The sequence below is a fragment of the Hypanus sabinus genome, chromosome 8, assembly GCF_030144855.1.
Source record: "Hypanus sabinus isolate sHypSab1 chromosome 8, sHypSab1.hap1, whole genome shotgun sequence".
NCBI lineage: Eukaryota > Metazoa > Chordata > Chondrichthyes > Myliobatiformes > Dasyatidae > Hypanus > Hypanus sabinus.
The window spans coordinates 151,898,181-151,918,294 of NC_082713.1; the positions used below are offsets into that span (position 1 = coordinate 151,898,181).

A 20,114-nucleotide genomic window follows, 5' to 3' on the forward strand; every position below is an offset into this window, starting at 1 on the left:
AGATCAAACAAAGCACATGAGGAACATAAAGAAGCCAGAAAAGACCTAAAGAAGAGGAAAACTAGGAGGGGCCATGAAAAGTCCTTGGTATGTAGGATTAAGGTGAATCTCAAGACATCCTATACATACATCAAGAGTAAGAGGATAACTAGCCAGAGGGGGCAACCACTCAAGGATAAAGGGGAGAACATTTGTTTGGATGTAGAGAATATGAGTGAGGTACTTAATGGGTACTTTGCTTCAGTATTTACCAAGGAAAAAGATATAGAGGATCAGTGCTCAGTATATAAATATGTTAGGGCATTAAGAGGTTAAGGAGGAGGAAATGTTGGGCCTCCTAAGGGGTATTAAGGTGGACAAGTCCCCAGGGCGTGTTGGAATTTGCCACAGGTTATTGAAGGAGGCAAAAGACAAGATTGTTGGGACCTTGACCAGTATCTTTGTGTCCTCTCTAGCCACAGGCGAGGTCCCGTTAGGACTGGCAAGTGGCTAATGTTGTACCCCTATTTAAGACAGGAACAAGGAAAATCCTGGGAACTATAGGCAAATCTCATGTTGGTTGTAGGGAAATTCTTGATAGGATATATGAGCATTTGGAAACCTATGGCCTAATTAGGGACAGCCAGCTTAGCTTTGTGCACGGCAGGTTATGCCTTACCAATTTGACTGAGTTTTTTGACAAGGTGATGGGAGATTGATAAGGCAGTGGATGTTGTCCATGGATTTTTGCAAGGCATTTGACAAAGTCCCTCAAAGGAGGCTAATCCAGAAGATTATGAAGCATAATGTCCATGGCAAATTGGCTGTTTGGATTCAGAACTGGTTTGTGCATAGAAGCAGAGAATAGTGTTGGAAAAGACTTATTTGAGCTGGAGGGCTGTAATTAGTGAAGTTCCACAAGGATCTGTGCTGGGACATCTGCTATCTGTGACATACAGTATATAAATGACTTGGATGAAAATGTGGGTGGGTTAGTAAATTTGCAGATGATACCAAGATAGGTGGAGTTGTGGAAAGTGTAGAAGACAGGCAAAGAATACAACACGATATAGATCAGTTGCAGTTATGAGCTGAAAAATGGCAGTTGGAGTTTAACCCAGATAAATGTGAAGGGAGGGAGGGAGACAGGGAAAGAGAGAGAAAGAAAGATTAGCTTCGCACAGGTCAGGGGGAAGAGTTTAAAATGGAGCGTTACATGGGGCTCGGCACATTAGCGGTGAACCAATCAATTAGCGATTCATTATCAGGAGCAAATAAAAGTAAAGCAAGGTCAAAGCAGAGCAGCCATTTTGTGAGTGGACCAGTGTAGCAGTGGGAACTTGAGGGTTTGGTCCAAAAGACATCGGCGAGGAGCTACAGGTAAGTAGCAGGTAAGGCTTTTGTAGTGGTTGAATAAAAAGTCACTAAATTACAGCGAATTAAATAGTTATGGTGGAGGATCAGGTGATGTGCTGTTGCTCCATGATGTGGAAGCTGGTGGACTCCACTGTGGTTTCTGGTGACCACATCTGCAGCAAGTGTCGGGTGCCCGAGGAACTCAGGCTCAAAGTTGATGACACTCTGTCCGCCTGAGAAAGCAGGATCTCCCAGTGGCCACGCATTTTAATTCCACATCCCATTCCCATTCTGATATCTCTATCCATGGCCTCCTCTACTATCAAGATGAAGCCACACTCAGGTTGGAGGAACAACACCTTATATACCGTCTGGGTAGCCTCCAACCTGATGGCATGAACATTGACTTCTCTAACTTCTGTTAATGCCCGTCCTCCCCTTCTTAACCCATCCCTGATATATTTAGATTCCCCCCTCCCCTTTTTTTTCTCTCTCTGCCCATCACTCTACCTGCTCTCCATCTCCCTCTGGTGCTCCTCTCCCCCTTTCTTTCCCCCTAGGCCTCCCGTCTCATGATCCTTTCCCTTCTCCAGCTCTGTATCCCTTTTGCCAATCACCTTTCCAGCTCTTAGCTTCACCCCAACCCCTCCAGTCTTCTCCTATCATTTTGCATTTCCACCTCCCCCTCCTACTTCCAAATCCCTTACTAGCTTTCCTTTCAGTTAGTCCTGATAAAGGTTCTTGGCCCAAAACGTCGACAGTGCTTCTTCCTTTAGATGCTGCCTGGCCTGCTGTGTTCCACCAGCATTTTGTGTGTGTTGTTTCAAATACTGCAACACATCAGGGAAGAGGAAGAGTTACCTCAATTCTCTGTTCCAGGAGGTAGTCACACCCATTACATTAGCTGCCTCAAATTTCGCCTGTGGTTAGGGACTGCAAGTGAGGTGGGTAGTGGGAACCAGGAGACAGTGCTGTTGGAGCCTCAGCCCTTGAGCTTGTTCAACAGGTCTGAGATTCTTGCTCCCTGTGTGGATGAGAGTGGGGCTGCAGGAAGGATGAGCAACCTACTGTAACTGTAATTGTGGCACCGTAGTTCAGGGAGCCATCCAAGAAGGGGGAGAGGAGAGAAATGTAGTGGTAATTGGGGATAGTATAGTCAGGGGAATAGACAGAGTTCTCTGTTGCGAGGATAGAGCAACTCAAAGGCTGTGTTGCCTACCTGGTGCCCAGATTCGGGACATCTTATCTGACTTGCAGAGGAATTTGCAGTGGGAGAGGAAAGATCCAGTTGTTGTGGTCCATGTGACACCACATAGGTAGAACAAGGAAATAGGTTATGCTGAGGGAATTTGAGCAGCTAGGGACTAAATTAAAAATCAAAACTAAAAAGGTAGTAATCTCTAGATTACTACCTGAGCCACGTGCAAATTGGCATAGGGTCAAGAAGATTAGGGAGTTAATGTGTGGCTCAAGGATTGGTGTGGGAGAAGTGGGTTTGAATTCATGGGAAATTGGCACCAATACTGGGGAAGGAGGGAGCTGTACCAAGGGGATGGGTTCCATCTGAACCATGATGGGACTTGGATCCTAGGGCTGTGGATAGCAGAGGGGTGGGTTCAACAGACTGGAGAAATATGGATAATATAAAAAAGAAACGTGGATGAAGATAAAGAAATTGCAAAAGGCAAAAAAGAGAAAAGTAAGAGTGGAGTGAAGAAAAGTCAAGTGCAAAGTCAAGTGTGAGATGATATAACATCTAAGGAGTAGAATGCTGAATCCATCTGGGTAGAGATTAGGAATACATAGTAAAGGAAAAAAAATCACTGGTGGGAGTTATCTATCGGCCACTGATTAATAACGTTACAGTGGCACAGGCAATTAACAGAAATATTTGAGGCATGTAAGAATGGAACAGCAGTTATCGTGGGGGACTTCAACTTGCACATAGATTGGATGAATCAAATTGGTCAGGGCAGTCTTGAGCAGGACTTCATAGAATGCATCTGTGATAGCTTTCTTGAACAGCATGTTACTGAATCTACAAGGGATCGTGCTATCTTAGATCTGGTCCTGTGCAACGACACAGGTAAAATTAGTGATCTTACAGTTAGGGATCCTTTTGGAAAGAGTGATCACAGTATAATTGAGTTTCTCATACAAATGGAGGGTGCAAAAGCTTAATTTAAAACCAGTGTTTTATGCCTAAACAATGCCGACTACAATGAGATGAGGAAGGATTTAGTTAGTGTAGACTGGGAAAACAGGCTATATGTTTGAGGATCAGTGGAAGACTTTCAAGGAGATTTTTCATGGTGGGGACAGCCAGCCTTGGATAACTAAGGAAGTAAAAGAAGGCATCAAACTAAAAGCTCGTGCAAACGAAGTACCACTAAGCGAGCAATAAAGAAAAGGAAGTTAGATTACAAAAATAAATATACACAAAACATAAAAATGGATAGTAAAAGTTTTTATAAAGCGAAAAGGGTGGCTAAAGTGAACATAGGTCCCTTGGAGGACGAGAAGGGGGAATTGATATTGGGTAATGAGGAAATGGCAGAGGTTTTGAATGACTATTTTGTGTTGGTCTTCATGGTAGAGGACATGTCTAACAAGACAATGAGAGAGGTTATGGATGTGATGGGAAGTGAGGACCCTGATACAATAGCTATTACCAAGAGGTAGTGCTGAGCAAACTTGTGGGCCTGAAGATAGATAGATTGTGTAGGGGAACACTTTGTATCTAGTAATCATAATGCCATTAGTTCCAAAGTAATTATGGAAAATAATAGGTTTAGTCCTTGGGTTGAATTGGAGAAAGGTCATTTTTGATGGCTTCAGAAAGGATCCAACAGGAGTCAATTGGAATAGGTTGTTTTCTAGCAAAGGTGTAATCAGTGAATGGGAGGCCTTCAAAAGTGAAATTTTGATAGTACAGAGTTGGTATGTTCCTGCCAGAATAAAAGGCAAGGATAAAAGATTTATGGAACCTTGGTTTTCGACAGATATTGAGGGCCAGTTTAGTACAAGGAGGTGCAAAGCCGGTATAGGCAGGCAGGAACAAGTGAGGCACTTGAGGAGTGTAAGAAATGCAAGAGAACACATAAGAAAGAAACCAGAGGTATAAAAGAACACGAGGTTACTCTGGTAGACAGAATGAAGGAGAATCTAAGGGCTTCTAATTGGTCTTCTGGAAGATCAGATTGGTAATCTATGCAAAGAGCCAAAAGAGATAGGGGAGATCTTAAATGCATATTTTGCATCTGTATTGATTCAGGAGACGAACCAAGAGTATAGATGTGAGGAGATGGAGCAGCGAGGTCATTGGCCCTATAAAGATTACAGAGGAGAAGGTGTTTGCTGTCTTGAGGCAAGTTAGGGTGAATAATTCCCCAGGTCCTGACAAGGTGTTCCCTTGGTCCCTGTGGGAGGATAGTGCAGAAATTGCAGGAGCCCTAGCAAAGATATTTAAAGCACCCTTAGCCATAGGTGAAGTGCCAGAGGATTGGCGTTAATGTTGTTCCAGTATTTAAGAAAAGTTCTAACAATAAACTAGGAGATTATAGAACAGTGATGTCAGTAGTGGGAAGGTTACAGGAAGGTATTCTAAGGGACTGGATATGCAAATATTTGGATAGACGGGGACTAATAACGGATAGTCAACATAGTTTTGTGCATGGTAAGTCGTGTCTAACCAATCTTTCTTTGAGGAAGTTGCAAGGAAAGTTGAAAAGACCATAAGATACAGGAGCAGAAATAGGCTATTTGGCCCATCAAGTTTGCTCCACCATGGGCTGATCCAATTCTTCCAGTCATCCCCACTCCCCTGCCTTCTCCCGATACCCTTTGATGCCCTGGCTAATCAAGAACCTATCTATTTCTGCCTTAAATACACCCAATGACTTGGCCTCCACAGGTGCTCATGGCAACAAATTCCACTGATTTACTACTCTCTGAGTAAAGTTATTTCTCCGCATCTCTGTTCTAAATTGATGTCCTTCAATCCTGAAGTTGTGCCCTCTTGTCCCAGAATTCCGTACCATGGGAAATAACTTTGCCATATCTAATCTGCTCAGGCCTTTTAACATTCAAAATGTTTCTATGAGATATCCCCTAATTCTCCTGAACTGCAGGGAATACAGCCCAAGAGCTGCCAGACGTTCCTCATACAGTAACCCTTTCATTCTTGGAATCATTCTCATGAATCTTCTCTGCACCCTCTCCAAAGTCAGTACATTCTTTCTAAAATAAGGAGTCCAAACTACTCACAATACTCCAAGTGTGGTCTCTCGAGTGCCTTATAGAGCCTCAACATCATCAAGAAAGGGGAGAGAAGTGTCTGAGATGAACCAAGTGAATTTGAGGGCTGGGTGGAAGTTAGAGGCAAAGTTGATGAAATTGACGAGCTCAGCATGACTCTCATAACTACCTCGACTATAGCTCTTCCCATTGTCTTATCTGTGGTATTTAAATTTTACTTCACAGTTTACATTTCTTAAGAGATGCATTCTGCACAGAAACACCTGATATGTGCAGGTGCTCCATATATCTTTCCCATTGAGAAAACAGCATATCAATAAATACATTATCATTGCCCAGGAAGAATATATACTGTAGTCAGGTACAAAACAGTTATACAAGGTGTTACAACTATAACAGAGCTTCCTTGTATGTATATACAGTAAAACATCTGACAGAAGTGTAAAGAGGCAAAAATTAACACAGTTCACTTGATCAAAAACTTAAGCAGTAAAGATATTTGGAAAGGAAATGTGGGAGATTACAACCTAGATGGCTGAAGCTATCAATAAACTGGGGGGGGATACGTTGCAGCCCAAAATTGTAAGAAAGAATTCTGGAACATTGTGTAGGTCAATGACAGAATTAGAAAGAGGAAAACCACAATTTTGAACAAGGATGTAAGAATTTTAACACTTAAGCCCTTGGTGCACCAATGAACTATAGCAAGTACAACAGTGTTGTGCAAATGGAAGTCAGAATGCATAAGTACATGAGCGAAATTCTGAATGCACATAATTTTAGAGAGGGTGAAGATGAAATACAGCATGAGATTAGTACTAACAAGTCTGGATAGGATAATGCATGGATGAATGCTTCAACAACAGTCAGAGATAGAAAGTCTTGGAAGTTATAGTTTCACAGGCATATCCTTAAAAACCTTATGACACAGAAGTGGGCATTTGGCCTGTTATGTCCATATTGGATGTAATACTGCTTGTAATAAAGGAAGGCAGCAGAGTGGGTGCACGAAGGTGGTATGCAGTCTAACTGCAAGTGATTGTCTTGGATATTTCTCTTGCGATCACAAGACCCTGCTGGACACTAATAATGTAAAATGCTGCTTGTCCGTTTCCCTTGTTTATTAGCAGGGAAGCGAGGATGAGGCCTCAAGCCATGGCCTTGCCTGATGCAGAAGTCCAAGATAGGAGACATTGGATGTGGATGCTGGGTTGGGGGGCAGACCCGTCCTGTCGGTGTTGCCCTCCAGTGCTTGATTGGTGGAATGACCAGATGGATCATGTATGCATGGGTATGTTCGTCTACGGACTGCTGTGAACTGCTTGTTCTTGCCGATAACATCCATGCACCATCAATTTACAAGACATGTTATTCAGGGACTTGGGCTAAATGTGACTGTATGTTTTACTGCTATGGTATATGTGCTATATGCGCCTTGTGCTGTATATGACTATTGGAACTGTGTTTTGCACCTTGGCCCCAGAGGAACACTGTTTCAATTTGCTGTATTCATGGGTATTCATATACGGCTGAATGATAATTAAACTTGAACTTGAAAAACTACCTAACCTAGTCTCACCTTCCAATTCTTACTTTGTAGCCCTCTATGTACTTTTCAGAAGTGGTATAGGGTTTTGCCTCAATCATCCTTTCAGCCCTCATGTTCCAATTCCCTACCAGTCTCTGGATGAAAGGAAATCCGTCTACTAATTGCTTTAAATCAAACACAACTCAGTCAAAACTAGTAAGGATAATAAAACTGCGAACCATCTGAGACTCAAGCCAAATACTGATGGAATTAATCGCCAAAAACCAAAATTTGTAACGACGGTTGAAGACAAAGGGCCCCGTGCAAGTAAGCTAATGGCACCAGTCACTTGGTCCAATATTTTAAATGAAAATTTGCATTCTATGAGGAATTAAAGAGACACAAGAGTGAAGAATCATTTACATATAACACAGAGCCTAAATCAATAGGAAGTATTAATCCAATGTCAAACGAGGAGAAAAATAACTGATAAAAAAGTTAAAAATGCCTTCAAAAAATTATTTACACTGTAATGGCAGCCTTAATCATGTAGCGCAAAAACTGATGGCTGGACAAAAGTTTATCATTTCACTCTTTAACTGTAAATACTTGGTCGCAAATACTTGTTGTCCAATTCAGGCAATAATTGGATGCTAACAAAAGATTGTTAAATAAACCAATTCAATATGGACAAATAAAAATTCAATTTTTTTGAACAAAATGTTGAGGAGAGATTCGATAGATGGGGTAAACAGAGGGAAGTTGGAGTATTGTTCCTACTTTTGGTCACCATGTCATAGGAAAGACTGCAGAACAGATTTACCTGCATGATGCCTGGACTTGGTGAACTGGGTTACAAGGAGAAATTGTGTAGACTGAGACAATTTTGTTTAATTATTTTGAGATAGAGCATGGAAGAGTCCCTTCTGGCCCAACAAACTGCGCTACTCAGCAACCCGCCTATTCAACACTAGCCTAATCACAGGACAATTTGCAATGACTAGGTAACCTACTAACCGGTACACCTTTGGACAGTGGAAGGAAACCTCTACAGTCACAGGGAGAACATAGAAACTCCATACAGAAGGCACCAGAATTGAACTGCAATAGCATTGCACTAACTGTTACACTACCACGGCGCCTCATTTTCTGGAACATTGGAGATTGAGGGGTGACCTGACAGAGGTACACAAGATCACAAGGGGCACAGTCTTTTTCCAAGGGACAAGGTACTAAAAACAAGGCATAGATCAGAGGTGACAGCTTTAAAAGGGAGAGCAAGGGCAGCTTCATCATACAAAGAGTGGTGCACACTTGAAATAAATTGCCAGTAATAGTGGTTGAGGCATTAGCAATGTTTAAAAGCCATCTTGATAAGTACATTGACAGGAGATGTTTACAGGGCTATGGGCCAAAATCAGGCAGACAGAACTAGTTCTGAGGGCAACACGGATGGCATAAATAAGTTGGGCTGAAGAGCCTGTTTCCATACTGTAAGACTCAGATTTGTTTATTTTATCGAATGGTTCAAAGATTCAGGGACAACTATTACGAGTATTGTTCAAAGGATAGTGAGAAAATGTTTTATAAAAAAAATCACAATTCTTAAAAATTGCATAAGGTGATTATGGTATGGAACACAGTATCTGAAAAATGTGTAAATATTCATTCAGAACTTTCAAAGGGATTATTGATAAACTAGAGGATAAATAATTCTCAGGCATGGGAAAAAGTCGGGCGATGGGATTGTTCCACTAGACTCAACAGGTTAAAATAGTTTCTACACCATAACATTTACGTAAGTTTTAGCACTCCATTCTACAGATCTTCTTTCTATTTGCATGCTTATAACTCAACTGTCTTGAACTTTTCTTACTCTGATGAAAACTCCTCGATTTTAAACATTTTTTTGTTCTCTTTCCAACTGATCTGCTTTTACCTGGCTCGTTGAATATTTCCAGTATTTTCAATTATGAAATTGAAGAGGAGGATGTTAGCCAATTGTGAGTTAGGGACGGGCTGGTACACAGCCAGGTGTAGCTTAATGACACAACTTTTTAAATGAGCGGTGGGTTTAATGATCATGGGACGAGGGATCACCTATGAAGTCCCCTCCCCAAAGACGCCGAAGTTTCGCACTGGGGAGCAGCGGAGACAAAGCTGCCCGCCTTTCTGCGACAGGTCCGTCACCCAGGCCCGGCCCGGCCCGCTAAACCCGGTTACCTGCCGCCGCCTCGCTCTTCAACGGCTTCTCCGCCCGTCGAGCAGCGTTCGCGAGTACCCCGGCGGTTCGAGGGCAGTACGGGCGGGCAGCTCGGCGAAGAGGAGTGGGAGAGCGCTTCACTCGGAGCCCGCGGCCACCATCTTCACGACCTGGTTCTCGACTTCCAGCGGAGGACGGCTGCCGCCAGAGGACACGACGCACCCGAGAACGAGAGAAACGCGAACACGGAGGAAGTGACCAGCCCCTCTCAACTCACAGGGAGCGGTGCGATCTGAAATCTTATCCACAAAACATTCGTGGCAACAAGAGAATGCTTACGTTTCTGGTGCACACAGTGAGGTCCAGCCAGATGGATCTCTGTTCCCTGAGTTTACTGTGTAAGTGGTTTCTGCCACTGTTCAATGTGAAATTAGTTTGCTTTAATGAATAGCAACGTTGACTAGAATCTACTTTGCCAATTCTAGAATGTACCAATGCACCATTGGTGAAGTTTTAGTACAATATTAACTGGAAAAAATCCATATCCAAGGAATGACGCGTTGGCATTGGAGAGCGTCCAGAAGAGGCTTATGAAAATAGTCCGGTGTATGTAGGGGTTAACGTATGAGGACTGTTTGATGTCTCTGGGTCTGTACTCGCTGGAGTTTGGAAGAATGAAGTGGGGAGGTGGAATCCTACTGAATATTAAAAGGCCCAGAAAGAGTGGTCGTGGGCAGGATTATACCGTTTTAAATATCTATACAGATCTAGCGACGGGTCGTTCAGGTGCTTCTGTTTATGTCCCAAAGTTTCAGATGACTATTGAGATTATCAGACAAAGTATCAGTGTTCACGTCAGAGATGGTTGTTAAGATTCCTGCATAGAAATGGGTCGAAGAATTATGCCCTGATTATGTACTTCTGTGCTCTGATTCACTTAGTTTTGACATCTATTAAACAGACTGTTCAAATTGTAGGCCAATTCTTGTTGAGATTGGACAACATATGTTGAGGCTGTAAGGTTTACGCTTGTGCATCGTGTTCTTGAAGGGACCCTGTCCATGTTGTGTTTGAAGGAAGTGAGGTGGCAGACATTCTAACCAAGCGATCACTTAAAATTAAAGATGTAAATATAGTGCCTTTGCATAAAGGAGACGTGAAAGCCATAATTAAAAAGTCTATTTGATCACTGTGGCAACAAAGTTGGGATACAAAAAAGAAAGGACGGCATTTATGTAAAATTCAAAGGATGGTGAGAACTCAACTGGGAGAAGGGTACAAAAGGAGGGAAGAAGTTGTGCTTACACATTTATATATTGGGCATATAAAGTTGAATAATTGCAATAGAATTAATATGCATGATGCAGACATTTGTAGGGAATAGACTTGTCAAGAAACAGTACACCTTTTATTATTTGAATGCAGATTATTTGAGGTGCAAAGGAAATATCTAATTGCTAAATTGAGGTCCTTGGGACAGCTATAGATAACATGGAAAATTGTTAGGATATCACTGCTGTTATAATGTATATTGTATATTTGACTTTCTGAAAAGCATTAGACTTTTTGATATTGATTTTTTTTTGGGGGGGTGGTGGCTGATATAATTTAGTGGGTATACTTCCTGTCTCTTTGCCCCCACTCCAACTCAGTAGGTGGCGGTAATGCAACTTGTGTTGGTCTGTCAACTGCCATTAAATTTTACAAGAAGTGGACACTGAGTTTCCAATAGTGGGGGAGTCTAGGACCTGAAGGCACAGCCTCAGAATAGAAGGATGTCCCTTTTAGAACAGGTGAGGAGAAATTTCTTTGCCAGAGGGTGGTGTATCTGTACTATTTATTACCACGAATGGCTGTGGAGGCCAAATCATTGGGGATATTTAAGGTGGAGGTTGATAGGTTATTGATTATTATGTGCATCAAAAGTTGTGGTGAGCAAGCAGGGGAAGCCATGATCAAAAGATTGGGGCTTGATGTTTGAGGAATTATAACTGTTCCTGTCTTTTAGATCTCATGCTGAACCTTAACAAATTTCTAAGGAAGTAAAGGCGCTGCTGTGGTTTCTCCATAATTGCACTTGTGTGCAGGGCCCAGGACAAAAACTCAGGAATATAACACCGATTAATTTAAAGATACTGATCCTCTCAACTGCTGATCCCCTGATGAGGACTGGCTTATGGACCTCTGGTTTCCTCCTGAAGTCAATAATCTGCTCTGTGGTCTTCCTGACATTGAGAGTTTGTTGTGGCACCATTCAACCAGATTTTTAATCTGCCTATAATCTGATTTGTCACCACCCTTGATTTGGCCAAAGATATTGGTGTTATGAACAAACTTAAATGTGGCTTTGGAGCTGTGCTTAGACTCACAGTCATGAATATAAAGCAACTAAAACGGGCCCAAGCACAGGGCCTTGTGGTGCACCTCTGCTGATTGAGACTGTGGAGGAGACGTTGTTAGACCATAAGACAATACGCTATAGGAGCAGAATTAGGCCATTTGGCCCATCAAGTGTGCTCTGCCAATTCATTGTGGCTGATCCAATTTTCCTCCCATCCTCAATTTCATGCCTTCTCCCCATATCTCCTCATGCCCAGACCAGTCAAGAATCTATTAATCTCTGCCTTAAAAATACTTAAGACTTGGCCGCTACAGCTCCCTGTGGCAAAAAAGTTCCACAGATTCACAACTCTGGCTAAAGAAATTCTTCATCTGTAATAAAGGGATGCCCCTTTACTCTAAGGCTGTGTCCTCTGGTCTTTAGATTCCCCCACCATAGGAAACTTTCTTTCCACATCCACTCTATCAAGGTCTTTCACCATCTGATGGATTTCAGTAGTGGGGGGGGGGGGTCCCTTCATTCCTCTAAATTCTAGTGAATACAGGCCCAGAGCCATCAAATGCTCTTTATATGACAAGCCATTCAATCCTGGAAACATTTTTTTGTACCCTCTCCAGTTTAGCGCATCTTTTCTAAGATAAGGGGTCCAAAACTGCTCACAATAGTCTAAGTGAGGCCCCACCAGTACTTTATAAAGTCTCAACATTACATCCTTGCTTTTGTATTCTAATCCTCTTGAAATTAATGCTAAAAGTGCATTTGCCTTCCTCACCACATACTCAAACTGCAAAATTAACCTTTAGGGAATCCTGCACAAAGACTCCCAAGACCCATTGTGCTTCAGTTTTCTGTATTTTCTCTCCATTTAGAAAATAGTTAACACTTTCATTTCTTCTACCAAAGTGCATGACCATACATTTCCCAACTCCATATTCCATCTGCTATTTCTTTGTCCATTCTAATCTAAGTCCTTCTGTAGCCTCTTTACTTCCTCAAACCTTCCTTCATATCATCTGCAGACTTTGCAACAAAGTCATCAACTCCATCATCTAAATCATTAACATAAAATGTAAAAAGAACCTGTCCCAACACAGGTCCCTGTGGAACACCACTAGTCACCGGCAGCACAACCAGAAAAGAATCCCTTTATTCCCACTCTGCATCCTCCCAATCAGCCATTGCTTTATCCATGCAAGTTTTTTTTCCCTATAATACCATGGGCTCTTAGCTTGTTAAGCAGCCTTGTGTGGCACCTTGTCAAAAGCCTTGCGAAAATCAAAGTACACCATATCAACCAATTCTCTTTTGCTTGTTATTTCTTCAAAGAACTCCAACAGGTTTGTCAGGCAAGATTTTCCCTTGAAGAAACCACATTGACTAAGGCCTATTTTTCATGTGCCTCCAAGTATCCTGAAATCTCATCCTTAATAATTGACTCCAAAATTTTCCTAACCACTGAGGTCAGAGTTACTGGCCTTTCTTCTTTCCTCTCCTTTCTTCTGCCTCTCTCCCCTCTTGAAGAGTCGGGTGACATTTGCAATTTTCCTGTCTTCCGGAACCATTCCAGAATCTAGTGATTCTTGAAAGATATTTACCATTGCCTCCACAATCTCTTCAGCCACCTCTTTCAGAACCTAGGGTATACACCATCTGTCCAAGTGACTGAACTACTTTCAGACCTTTCAGTTTCCCCAAGAACCTTCTCTATAGTAATGGTAATTTCACACACTTCATGACCCTTGACATCTGGCAAGATTTCAGAGATTTTTGCCCGTCTGAACTGAGATCTGAAAGTAAGGAAATCAAGGATCCAGTAAAAAAAGGAGGTATTGAGGCCAAGGTCTTGAAGCTTATTGATTAGTTTTGATGAGATGATGGTAATGAATGCTGAGCTGTAGTTGATAAAGATCATCCTGATGTCTTTGCTGTCCAGATGTTCCAGGGTTGAGTGAAGAGCCTGTAGGAAAATTGGAGCAGATCTAAGTCCTCTCAGGCGTGAGTTGATGTTTTATTAACCTCTGAAAACACTTTATCACAGTGGAATACAGCACAAAGGGAAGACTATATTTCCATACTGACCCAATTTCTCCTGCTGATGCCTCAAAGATCAACTACTTTGGATAAGTAAATTGAATATTGTATATTCTAGCAGCCCCTCCCCACCATTGTCTTTGGATGCTTGGCCAGTTTGTACAGTTTGTACAGAAACCACGTTAGCAGGATAGTCTTGGTGAAGACCTTAGAAATTGTTTATCTGGATCATATTTTTGTGCCACTTTAAGCAATAAGTCAAAAGTTGTGAACAATGGGAACAATCAATTATGAAAACCTGGATGTCCATCATGTGAAGAGATTTCACTTGATTCCAGATTCCAGGGCTATATTTTCCTCAGAGCATGCTCTTGCAATTTCTCCTCACCTGGATCCTACCTGTTATAACACGGCTTGCTATGAAGTCATCAATGCCCAGGAACAGAAAGTCACCAGGAAGTGGTAGACATTAGGAATTATGGTATTAAATGCTGAGCTATAGTGGATGAATAGCATACTGATGTAGGTGTTTGTGTCGTCTAGGTGGCCTAAAGCCGTGTGGAGAGCCATTGAGATTGCGTCTACTGTTGACCTATTGTGGCGATAGACAAATTGCAATGGGTTCAGGTTTCTTGCTGATGCAGGAGTTCAGTCCAGGCATAACCAACCTCTTAAAGCATTTCAACACTGTTGATGTGAGTGCTACAAGGCAATAGTAATGAAGGCAGCCCACATTATACTTCTTGGGCACTGGTATAATTGTTACCTTTTTGAAGCAAGTGGAAATTTCTGCCCGTAGCAGTGAGAGATTGAAAATGTCCTTGAATACACCCATTAGTTAGTTGGCACAGGCTTTCAGAGCCTGAGCAGGTACTCTATCGGGACCTTCTGCCTTGAGAGGATTCACTCTCTTTAAAGACAGTCTAACATTGGCCTCTGAAGCAGAACACAGGGTCATCGGTGCAGCAGGGATTTTCACAGCTGTAGTTGTGTTCTCCCTTTCAAAGCGTGCATTAAGTTCATCTGGTAGTGAAGCATTGCTGCCATTCATACTATTGGGTTTTGCTTTGTAGGAAGTAATGTTTCGCAGAACCTACCAGAGTTGCTGTGCATCTGATATCGCATCCAACCTTGTTTGAAATTATCTCTTCACCCTTGTGATAGTCCTCCTCAAGTCATACCTGGTTTTTTGGTACAGGCCTGGGTTGCCAGGCTTGAATGCCACAGATCCAGCCTTCGGCAGATGACATACTTCCTGGTTCATCCACAGCTTTTGGTTTGGGAATGTACAGTAAGTCTTTGTGGGCACACATGAAGTCAGTAACAACTGCAGCATACTCATCCAGATTCAAAGATGAATCCCTGAATACAGTCCAGTCCACCAATTCAAAGCAGTCTTGTAGGTGTTCCCATGCTTTCCTTGTCCATACCACCTTGGTCTTCATTACTGGTGCTGCAGTCTTTGGTCTCTGCCTATACTCAGGGAGTAGAAATACAGCCAGGTGATCAGATTTCCTGGAGTGAGGGTGTGGAATGGCACGGTAGGTATTCTTGATGGTGGTGTGGCAATGGTCCAGAGTGTTGTTTCCTTTGGTATTGCAAGTGATCTGTTGACGGTAGTTGCTTAGTGATTTTTTTTTCCCCCAGACTGGCCTTGTTAAAATCTCCCAAAACAATGGTGAAGGCGTTAGGGTGTGCTGTTTTGTGCATTATGATCCCTTTTATTTGCACAATTTGTCTTTTATACATTAGTTGTTTGTCAGTCTTTATTGTTTTTAGCAAACTCTGATGTATTTTCCTGTAAATGCAAGAAAATGAATCTCAAGGTAGTATTTGGAGAAATATATGTACTTTGATAATAAGTTTCACTTTAACTACCTGTTCATCAGACAAAACATGCCCAGGGTTGGTGCTGTTTGTGTACAGGATGGTGGTTGAAACAAATCATTGTGATTGCCATCAGTGTGTGAGAGCCCTCTGAATTCCAGTTGTCAATCAAAACTTTCTCATTTTCATAGTCTGCCATTGTCTTTGCCACTTCAAATAGTGAACTTGATGCCAGCTGAACCATCCTTTTTTGTCCAACCATCTTCCTTTGGTGTAACTAAGTGACTTACTAGCCAATTCAAAAGGCAGTTAAGATTTGATAATATTACAAATTTAACTGTATTCAAAAAAACCAATTGATTTTAGGTCCATTATTAGTTTTAAATCAGAGTCTGAGTTTGTGAATCAAGCATTCGAATGAATAATTGATAAAGGCAGGTGGGCAGATTAGATCATGTTGAATCACAGATGAAACATGGGGACCAAATGGACTGATTAAAAATTTTTCCATTTGCGTACATGAATTTGATGGATTACAACAACTTTGCTGATGTGGACTAACACAAAAAAGCCACTTGAAGTGACCAAGGAGTCATAGTGAAATGAATGATAATGAATTTTGTCAATTTCTAAACCTGGACTAGAGAATGCATTCTATTCACACAATCTCACTAAATAATTTTACACCACAAGTAATGAATTTGCCATTTTTCTATTAAATTTTTCAGCAAGTCTTCCAAGATGTTTTGGCAGTTATTCTGGACCCAGCCATTCATTTATATTTTCACAATTTCCTGCTTAATTTGACTTTTCTCCCTTGTCTAAAAGATCTCTCTGTCACCTTCTTTCACTTTCTGTACTGAGATCCTTACTCAGACCTTTAAACTTCACAACATTTTTAGTTCTCGGCATCTATCCAGCACAAGCCGCTTTTTAGTTTAGGCTACAGACCTAAATGTTCTCTTTTTCTTAGAACCTATAACATCATTCATCACTGGAACTATTTGACCATCAAAGCAAATGCATCATAATACCTACTCCATCAGAAGCTGTTGATCTTCCAGCAGATTTTCTATTATTGCCTTCTAAATGTCCAGTCAACTGCAAAGGCATTGGAATCTGATGAGAGCACAAGAAATTCTGCTGATGCTGGAAATCCAAAGTAACACACGCAAAGTGCTGAAGGAAATCAGCAGGTCAGGCACCATCTTTGGAAATGAATAAATAGTCAACATTTCAGGCTGAGACCCTTCTTCCAAAGATGCCAGAATGAAGTGGTGGGAGGAGTGGAAGAAGGATAGCTGGAGAGTGATAGGTGAAGCCAGATACGTAAGAAAGGTAAAGTGTTAAGAGTTGAAGGAATCTGATAGGAGAGTGTATCATTGGAGAAAGGGAAGGAGGAGAGGCATCGGGGGAAGTGATGAGCAAGTGAGAAGAGGGAAGGGAATAGGGAATAGGGAAGGGGGAAAGTAACTAGAAGGAGAAATCGATATTCATGCCACCTGTTTGGAGGCTACCCAGATAGAAAACAAGGTATTGCTCCTCCACCTTGAGGCTTGCCTGATCGTGGCACAAGAGGAGGCCATGGACATGTTGGAATAGGAACGGGAATTGGAAATAAAATGATTGCCACCAGAAAGTTCTGTTGGCAGATGGAACAGAGGTGCTCGACAAAGTGTTCCCTAATTTACAACAGGTCTCACCAGTGTAGAGGAGACTGCACTGGGTATAACAGATGACAGCAGCAGATTCACAGGTGAAGTGTAGCCTCACCCAGAAGGCCTGTTTGGGGCCCTGAGTGGAGGTGAGGGAGGTGGTGAATGGCAGGTGCAGGCACTTTGGCTACTTGCAGGGATAAATGCTGGGAGAGGGACAAATGGACAAGGGAATTGTGAAGAGAGTTAACCCTGCAGAAAGCAAAAAGTGGGGGAGAGGGGTTAGTAAAGATTTTTTTTTATTCCAGTTACAATCTTGAACCAGACTGTTGGCATTGATGTCTGTTTTAGACCTATATACTGCCAATATCACCAAAATACTTTATGATTTCAACTCAACCTTCCTTCAATTCCTCTATTGATGAGAAACTCGCTTACAAGAGCTCAAAAAGTCATTTGGTCCATTCAGTCCACACCAGCAGAAGAATCTTGTCAGTTCTACTAATGATATTTCCCCAAATGATCTTCAAATTCCCTTTTGAAATCTGATGTTATTTCCATTGCTCTTCCAGGTAATAAGTTGCAGACGATAACTAATACTTTCATTGAGCTGTTCCTGGCATCCGCTGTAGTCTTTTGCCCAAAACGTTGAATTTATGACCTCAATGATCCTTGAATAATCTATGGGTAACTCTAGACTTGCTGTTCAACCTCCCTCATTCTATTCTCAGTTGCATCCTAACTTTCTTGAGTGTGGTTGAAAATCTATAATACTTGAACAGAAATCAATGTGTTGAAACAAAATTATTTTGTTTAAAATCTCTTTTTGGCTTCGCTCCTGTGGAATTTCCTCTCCATCTCAACACTTTATCTTTTTTTCCTCAAGTACAGGAGGAGCCTGAAGACACACTCAAAGCTTTACGAACAGTTTACCTTCCGCTAGCAGATTTCTAAATAGACGATAAACCCATCTACACTTCCTCACTATTTTAGTTCTCTTTTTGCACTCTTTAATATTTCTTATTGTAATTTGTAGTAAATTCATGGCATACGTGAGTGATATTAAACCTGATTTTGATTCTTAAACCTTTTCATTTTATCTCCTTCCCTAATATCTTAAATGTTTTAGTATAAGATTTCTGAAGCATTTTAAGATTTTGTCACCTTAAGAATGTTGGCATCAGTGTCATATTTGAACCAATATATAATCATTTCATCAGGATGTTCATGTTATGTCCAAATCAACCTGCCTTCAACTCCTCTGTTGCTGAAGACCTCACTTATTGGAGTTCAGTAAGTCATTTGAGAGAATTCTAAATGTTGTAAGTCAATACTGGTCAACCCAAAGTTGTTCATTTCCAACTTCAAACTGCAAAAATAATTTTCTGAAAATTTGAACAATTCTCTCAAACTAGGATATTCTGATTGGAAATATTTCTGAAGCTGAACCACAACATTCATTCAGAAGCCTCGGATGAATCATGAGATCTGAAATCTTCTGAGACCCAGATCATTCAAGTCTGGTGATCAAGAAAGTTACAAAAGTTCCAGATACGATCGCCAGATAGCCATCTCACAGGCAAAATGGGAATTCCAGATCAAACCTGAATCAATGAAGGATGCTCGCCAGATGTGGCAGGGCTTAAAACCCATCACCTCTTATCAAGTTAAATCAAACGACATAGGAAACAGCAGGGCTTTGCTTCCAGATGAGCTCAAGGCCTTCTAAGCTTGCTTTGACCGTTAAAATATGATGAAACCATCATGAACTCCCACATCCCCTGATGATCCTAATTTCAATCTCAGAAGCCAATGTGTGAGCAGCCTTCAGGAGGGTGAACCCCCAAAAAGAATCTGGCCCAGATGGGATAGCTGGCCAAGTCCTAAAGAGCTGTGCTAATCAACTGTCTGGTGTGTTCACTGAGATCTTTAGCCTCTCGCTTCGACAGTGTATGGTACCCACCTACTTCAAGCAGGCTTCAGTTATAGTGGTGTCTAAGCAACTTAGATTCACTCCAATTTGACTACTGGAGCAAGAGGTCCACAGCAGATGCCATCTCATTTGCTCTTCACACAACCCTAGAACATCTGGACATCAAAGAAGCATACATTGGGATACTCTTAATTGACTACAGCTCAGCATTCAATACCATCATCTCCTCAAAACTAATCAATAAGCTCCAAGACCTTGGCCTGTATACCTCTGTGTACAATTAGGTCCTGGACTTCTTCACTTGTAGACCCAAATCAGTTGGGATGGTAACAACATCTCCTCCACAATCTCCATCAGCACAGGTGCACCACAAAACTGTCTGCTTAGCCCCTTGCTCTACTCCCTTTACACTTAAGAGGTTGTGGTTAAGTACAGCTCCAATGCCATATTCGTTTGCTGATGACACCACTGTTGCAGGCTGAGTCAAAGGTGGTAATGGATCAGCATATAGGAGGGAGATTGGAAATCTGGTGGAGAAACCGCTTTCAATGTCAGCAAGACCAAGGAACTAATTATAAACTTCAGAAGGAAAGTAGAGGTCCACGAGCCAGTCCTCATCGGAGAATCAGAGGTGGGGAGGGTTAGCTACTTTAAATTCCTAGGTGATATATTTTGAATGATCTGTCCTAGGCCCAGCATGCAAGTGCAATTATAAAGAAAATATGGCAGCACCTCTACTTCCTTAGAGGTTTGCAGAGATTTGGCATGACATCTAAAACTGACAAATTGCTATAGATGTGTAGTGACTGGCTGTATTCACAGCCTGGTATGGAAACACCAATACCCTTGAATATAAAATCCTACAAAAAGTAGTGGATATGGGCCAGTCCATCATGGAGAAAAACTCTCCCAACCATTGAGCACATCTACGTGCAATGCTGTCGCAGGAAAGAAGTATCCATCATCAGAGAACCCCACCATCCTGGACACGCTCTCCTCGCTGC

The 20,114-nt window shown here is 41.8% G+C and overlaps 1 protein-coding gene across 2 annotated transcripts in view; it reads right to left on the minus strand.

Moving 5' to 3' along the window:
- The window catches only part of tmem168b (transmembrane protein 168b), a 39,385-nt gene extending 28,534 nt beyond the window's left edge, over positions 1–10,851 (minus strand). The window contains exon 1 of one of the 2 annotated variants that reach the window (XM_059978251.1): positions 9,663–10,851. The gene's annotated coding sequence lies outside the window, so the exon portion shown is untranslated. Of the gene's footprint in view, positions 1–9,343; positions 9,579–9,662 lie in introns of those variants that run through there. The other variant, XM_059978250.1, reaches the window with a different exon arrangement.
- Positions 10,852–20,114: the final 9,263 nt, after the last annotated feature.